We start from the raw sequence: 6,931 nt of genomic DNA, 5'->3' as shown, positions 1-6,931 counted from the left end.
TTTTCCCCCCCCCCCCCCCCATTAAACGGAACATTTCAAATGTAGGTATTACAACACTGTGTACTTGGAAATAAACCTTCTGTACAAAGGGATGGTATTCATGTTAGTACATTCTACAATCACTAACTTTATGTCTATTACAGATCAATATTTTCTTGGAGTTCTAAAACTAATGATATGATTGAATAGTCTACCTAATAAAGAAAAAGTTGGAATACACTGTAGATTAATAATTGCAATAAAGAAGCATGTTCTTATTTAATATCATTTGTTATGCTTTTTATTTCAAGGTTTCTACTTTACAGACTTTCGTGTCCATTTATCTTGCGTATTCTACAGACTGCAATATTAAGCAATGACTTATTTTACTTCAGCTATTTCCATATACCTGGTAAGTATAAATGTTAATGTTGGTCAAGGATGTGTAATCATTGCTGTGTTTTAATAGTGGATAGCTTAAAGAAGAAATAGACACAAGCTGAAAAGCTATTATTTGGAACACCTAAATATTCCAGGCAGGGCTGTCCCTAGGGAGGGGGCAAATCAGGGCGACCACCATGCTTTGGGGGGCCATGCAGAGATGGGCGGAGTGGTGGCTCCACATCCAGCCATTTGCTACCCCCCCCCCCACTACCCCCTTGCAGCTTTTTCAGGTCCTGGATTGGAGTGGGGGTGGGGCTCCACATGGGCTGATTTGCCCCAGGCCCCATATCCTACTTGGGTTGCCTCTAATTCTAGGTGTATTTTAAGTTAAGGGACTGATCCCTGATAAAGGTAGGTCATTTATTACATTTTGATCTAGGTTTTAATTTTGAGCACTTACGTCAGGGAAGAATCAGACTGGGTAGAAAGCACTCAGTCCAGTGCAACTGTGTTCAAGCTTCTGAAAGTATCCAGTTCTCAATAAACAAAGTCCAAGGCCCCCTTTACACATGCAGGTATATGTACGATAGGATCTAATGCTCAATTCACACAACCTCACCTCCTGTCATGGCAGGAGGTATGATTGTGGGATCACACATTTGATCCCATCATACCTTATTGCTGGTGCAGGGGGATCTCAATCCCAGGCTCCCCCTTCACCAACAAGAAGCAAGCAGCCCCAAGCCCTAGGGATTATGGCTTCCTTGATCCTCAGAGCTCAGGGGTTTCACTCTGGGCATAGCACACTCCTACCGCCAGGAGCTCTTCAACGGATGTGGCTCCCAGTCACAGGGGATACCCTGCTACATGTGCAAATTAAAGCTTGATATTGATAGCAACTAGCTATAAAGTTAGTACACATTTTATTAGATCCTACTTTATAGATGGCTGGAACTCTTTATGGAATGATAGCTACTTTGGACATATAAATGGTCTTAACCAGTTAATTCTGCAATGCATTTAATGTGTAGAAGGGGCCCAAGAGGCAAACATAAGCATCAGTATTTCTGCTCTTGGCTGGGGGTGGGGGATTGGGGGCAGGAATGGTTTTTAGACTTTCAGTAGGTTTAAAATTTGAAGTGTAAAAAAAGCATTATTTTCTGCTATCAGACTTTGCAGATGTCTTGATTGGTCTCAGCATCCTTCTCCCATCAGCTCCTTTTGTTATTCTACAGATTCCTCCCTTCCCCTTTGTCCATGTCTGTCTGTTCTCTTGTTGGAGAGAGCAGTTTATAAGCATGGCCCTCAAAATGCATGACTCCTCTTACTTCTTGTTTGCCCCTTCCCCGACAACTTTCTTGTTTCTGCCATTGCCACTTCGGACAAATATATAGCGCTACCCTAGTCCTTAAAATGCTTTGACTCATGAACTGCCTGGTCATTATCAAGTTTAACACATATTTATTATTTTACCTGCTTGGTCTTACCTGCCTTTTAAGTTCCTTAGACTTAGCATTCATTAAAAAAAGAAAGCATGCTTTTTAACTCTAAATCTTATCTAACATGCTCTGCTAATAACACACTTGCATACTGATTCATCATAACCACTTTGTTCAAAACAAAAAAAAAAGAAAAAGAAAACATTCAAAATAAATTTATAATACCAGTTTTGTCTCACCATCCTTCCTTTCCTTCTCAAAGCTGTTTAATCTCACCATACTAATTCCTGCTCTAAAGTCTCTCTATAATTTAGGGATGACGAATCAAATACTTCCCATCACCTTTCGCCTGCTAATCCTTTATTCTCTTTCCCTTACCTCCCATAGTCACTCAGTACTTACCTACATTACTTACTTTAAATTTCTCTTTAAATGCAGTATGTTGAATGTGGCTGAGGATTAAAACTAAAGATCATATGGGATTCTGAAATGGGCTCAACTGTGCATGCAGCATGCACACAGTGGCAAAAACTAGTAAAATGTAATAACTCAGTGTGTCAAACTATGGATTATAAAGTCAATGTGATGCACCTAGATTTCTGTGTAGCGCAGTAGATATCAAGGTTAATGGCAAAAGCCCACATTACTTTTAAAATCTGTTGGAGTTTATTTTTTCCCCAATATAATGTACTGACAACAATAATAAAACTACTTTGAGATGACAGCAGCTTTCCATTTCATTTCACTGCACTAATGAATAGATTTGCATTTATAGTAACATTAAGTCAGTTAAGGGTAGGAACTTTCCCTATGCAATGTATTTAGGATAATGCATGGTTCTTTTTGCAATTACTTGGCTGTAATTAAATATGTGGATTGTGCTGACTTGTACCAACCAAGCTTTTTCTTTGAGGTTTATTCTATTAACTGACTGCTTCAAGTGAATTGCGGTCTTCTTGCTAAGTAAGTATCCTGAGTAATGGACTTAAACAAAAATACTGAGCATATTTGTGAAGCTTTGCTTTCAATAAAAGAGAGAGAGAACTTTGAAGTTTATCAAAAGGAAAGAAACATTCCTAATGGAAAACAAAACATGCACATTCTCAAGCACTAGAATGTGGTTTACCTTGCATTTGATAAATTAAAAAAAACCCCTTCAACAACTCCAGTAGCAAGTAGGGGGGGGAAATGGAAGAAGAAAGCTTGAAGTGTGAGTTGCACAAAGAAAAGACTTATCTGATAGTCTGTCCCTTAGCACTTGTAAAAGGAGATACAGTTTTGGAATATGAATTACTTTTAGTGTATTTTCTTCCCCACTCTTAAATTATTTATTCATCGTAGGCTACAAACAGATGCTGCCCTTCTTTGTCATAATAATTTTTATGGCAGCACAAAACCCAAGTGAACAGACATCCCTGCCCCTTGTCACTCCACACACACCTAAAAATGGAAGGATGATAATTCTTAATTGTGTCACTTTCTCATGGGTGATGTCAGTTCATTTATGACATGAGACCTTGAGGTTGCCCGGAGTCCTCAGCTGCCCCACATGCGTGGCCTTGACCTGGGCGCACCCTGGGGAACCCTAAGGCCTACCCTACTCCACACTTGCAGATGCATGCCCCAGGAATACTCTGGCAGAGGAATTCTCTGGGTACATGTCTGTAAGGATGGAGCCAGGAAGTCCATAGGTTTCCTCATTCTGCAGGTGCTGTGCATGCCCCAGGTTGGTGGCAGGCACCTAGGGCTGTTGTGAAGATTTGGGCCCCTGAAGCTCTGGGAGCAGCAGGGGTCTGATCCTGCTGGACAATGGTTCTGGGCAATGTCTGTCTCTTCCCATCTATTGCATCAGCAGGATACTTCCCAGTAAAGCTGATCCTGCTACAAAGACGACAACCATTTGTAGCCTAAAATCAGGTTCAAATCCAGCCTGAGTACATATGTTCTGGAAGGCATTAAATCCTGAGGGCTAGAGACTCCACAACTCTCCATGCTGTTTTTTTCAGAATAGCATCTTTGGTTAAGTATTCCAACCAGCTGTAAGAATTTATTGTTTTGTGAAGCAAAGGCATATAAATATGATAATTATATCAAAATTGAAACCCTGAAAATTAGGGTTTCTACCACTACTTGGAAAACATATTAGGTCTGGTGGGCCAATATGGCATTCCTACTTCATCCCACTTCCTGGAAATTCTAAAAGGCACCATAATACATCTCTTTGAGATGAAGTGCCAAATGCAAGTGATAAGATTTGAGGCCAGACCAGTTTTCATGTGGGAGTAAAAATATTAGAATTTGCCAAACCAATTTTATACAAAGAGTTGTTGTTTTTTTCCTATTAATGCAGCTCTCCCCAGATTTTAGCAGAGAGAAATTATCAGCCTCCTGCATATAAAGACAGACTTTGAGCACTCACAAGGAATGGGGACAAGGAGAAGCAACATTAGAATTGGAATTCAAATCTATTTACATCTTTATTATTTGTATTATGATCATGCTCAGAAGTCCTTGTCACAAACTTTAAAAAGAACTTATAAACTGCTGTCTTCAACAAGAGAACAGACAGACATGGACAAAGGGGAAGGGAGGAATAATAAGATAACAACGAGACAGAATTGTTTAGCGTTATCACAGTGATTTCAGAATACCGTTGGTCTAACTCCTGTCAAGCTTTTGTGGTAGTTATAGAAAACAGAAAACTTTAAAACAAAAGTTTCTGAAAGATATTCTTTTGGGCTCAAATTTAAAGGAAGTAAAAGTGTGGGGGGGAGGGGGGATACATTCTGGAAGTATGCTGTAAGTAAGAGGAAGATCATGGAAAACAGGTCCTGAGTGAATGGAGAAGGCCACCTAGTAAAGAATGACATGGAGAAAGCAGAGGCATTTAATTTCTTCTTTTACTTCAGCCTTCATGAATAAGGTCATCTGTCTGAAGAGTGCATTTGGCATGGATGGGGGAGAGGATAATCAGACAAGAATAGGAGAAGAAAAGGTTGGAGATTACTCAGAGAAGCAGAATATATTCAAGGAGAGATATATACTAGACTACTCCATAAGTTGGCTGAGAACTGCAGAGCCACTGGCTATGCTCTTTGGGAATTTGTGGAGTTCCTGGACAACTGGACAAAGACAAATACAATGCCAAATTTAAAAAAAAAGGGCAGAAAGAGGATCTGGGAGATTGCAGACTAGTCATTCTGACCTCAGTACCTGGAAAGATAATAGGGCATGTCATTAAGGGATCTATTTCTATTCACTTGGAAGGGAACAAGGAGATCACTAACAGCCAACATGAATTTGGCAAGTGCCATACAAACCTGATTTCCTTTTAGAACAAGGTGATAGGATTTGTGGATGGGGAGTGAGGGAACAGAAATGTGATACACCTTGACACCATCTCCCATGATACTTTCATTCATAAAGAAATACAATCTAGTCAAAACTGCTGTAAGATGCATACATAACTAGTCGGATTCACACTCATGTCATTAATGCCTCAGAGCCCAACTGGGAGGAGGTATCAAGTAGAGCTCCTCACAGGGTTGACCTTGGTCAAGTACCGTTTAATATTTGTAATATTGATGGGGAAGATGGAACTGAGTATGCACTTAGCAAATTTGCTGGTGACACCTGTCCTGGATTCCTTTGGGGGGAAAGTAGGGGAACTTGCTTGGGATTACTGCAGCTTTATCTGGTCTCTAAGAGTGTCCCAAAGCCAGCTCAAGAACAGCTTCCAGAACAAGGGCAGAGACTGGGATCCTTCACGTACTGGGAGCCTAGCTTTTCAGTTCCTTACCCTTCTGGGTTCTCCAAGGCCCTGACTCAAGAAGCTACATCCAGTTCCACTCCTGAAAGAGGGACTTTACCTCTTGTTGCGGAGAACAAGTGAAACAAAGCAGCAAACAGAGGGCTCCTCTTCAAATGAGGCTTTTATCATAAACAATCTATTGGAGAGCAACAGAATTGATTAGACAGTTGGGAAACATGACATACAGGGATAGGCTGGAATAACTGGGATGATGTGCTCTGGAGAATATTGAGTGAGGAAGGATTTGATATGAGAGGCAAGAATTTTTGTGGGCGATATCTTTTATTAAAGCAATTCCATGGTTGGAACACATGGTTTTATTGTGGGGAGTGTTGAGTGTTTTGGCAATCAAGATGAGTTAAGAAGTCTTGAATGTATTGTTAAGGCAGGGCTGGGCCCCATTGGGTATCTGTTGATCAGCAAGGGAAGTGTTAGGGGACTGTGTAAGCAGAGAAGTGGCGTTAGTCATTACATGTGACGGGCCCTCTAACTGATGCCTGTGCTATGTGACAAACTTCTTTTTTGTTTGTTTGTAATATATATAGCTGTTTTATGACAGACCTGAGCAAGGGAGTGTCACCAGACTGCTTTCTCAAACAGGAAAACAGGAAGCTACATTTACATTTCAAGGTAAAACCGGTAAGTGATGAGAGACTGAGATACCTGAGAACAGACCACTGTAAATAAGGCTGCCATAATCAACGCCCTGTTCAAAAGGGGCTGTTGTGACATGAAAAACATTTAGACAATAACCTGTGGAAAACAGGGGACCATCCAACTCTAGCACCCCCTGGCTTCTGGCCTGAGTCACTGCAGGCATGTGCCTGCATTTCCAGAATCAAAAGTGAATGTCTATTCATTTGCTTGCCAGTTCAGTCTATGCAGGTTAGGCTAACCTGCAAAGATTGAATCAATTCAGGCTTGGGCTTTTTGAATGTCTGTACTTAGCTCAATAGGTTGGGCCCGGGATAATACTGCCTTGAGCAGGGAGTTGTACTAGATGTCTCTTGAGATCCCTTCCCGCCATATTTTTCTAGGACTACATGCCCTCAGTACTCATAAAAACTCCCTTCCTATTTTGATTTGCTTTAAGCCCTTATTACAAGACCTGATTCTGATTTCATATTCTCCAATACAAGCCAAAACTAACACCTCAGAAGGAATTACATAGCTATCCAAGTGGTGGAAAGATCAGAAATTAGACCTGTGGTTCCCCAGCCCTTGATACTTATTCTTGATAATTGTAGCATAACTAGGAGTGGGAAAGTAGGGCAGCAGCCCTGAGTTTTAAAACCAACCCTGTTCAACAGTGAACAAG

At 40.8% G+C, this 6,931-nt stretch overlaps 1 long non-coding RNA gene across 1 annotated transcript in view; it reads left to right on the top strand.

Moving 5' to 3' along the window:
• Window positions 1-6,931, top strand: part of LOC109298698 — a 265,275-nt gene that overhangs the window by 182,698 nt on the left and 75,646 nt on the right. The window contains exon 3 of the long non-coding RNA XR_002097682.1: window positions 291-391. This is a non-coding gene — a long non-coding RNA (uncharacterized LOC109298698). The remainder of the gene's footprint in view (window positions 1-290; window positions 392-6,931) is intronic.

The sequence above is a fragment of the Gavialis gangeticus genome, unplaced genomic scaffold, assembly GCF_001723915.1.
Source record: "Gavialis gangeticus isolate Ggan-Ray unplaced genomic scaffold, GavGan_comp1, whole genome shotgun sequence".
Lineage (NCBI taxonomy): Eukaryota > Metazoa > Chordata > Crocodylia > Gavialidae > Gavialis > Gavialis gangeticus.
The sequence above is the reverse complement of the archived record's forward strand: the minus strand, read 5'-3'. Positions and strand labels throughout refer to the sequence as shown.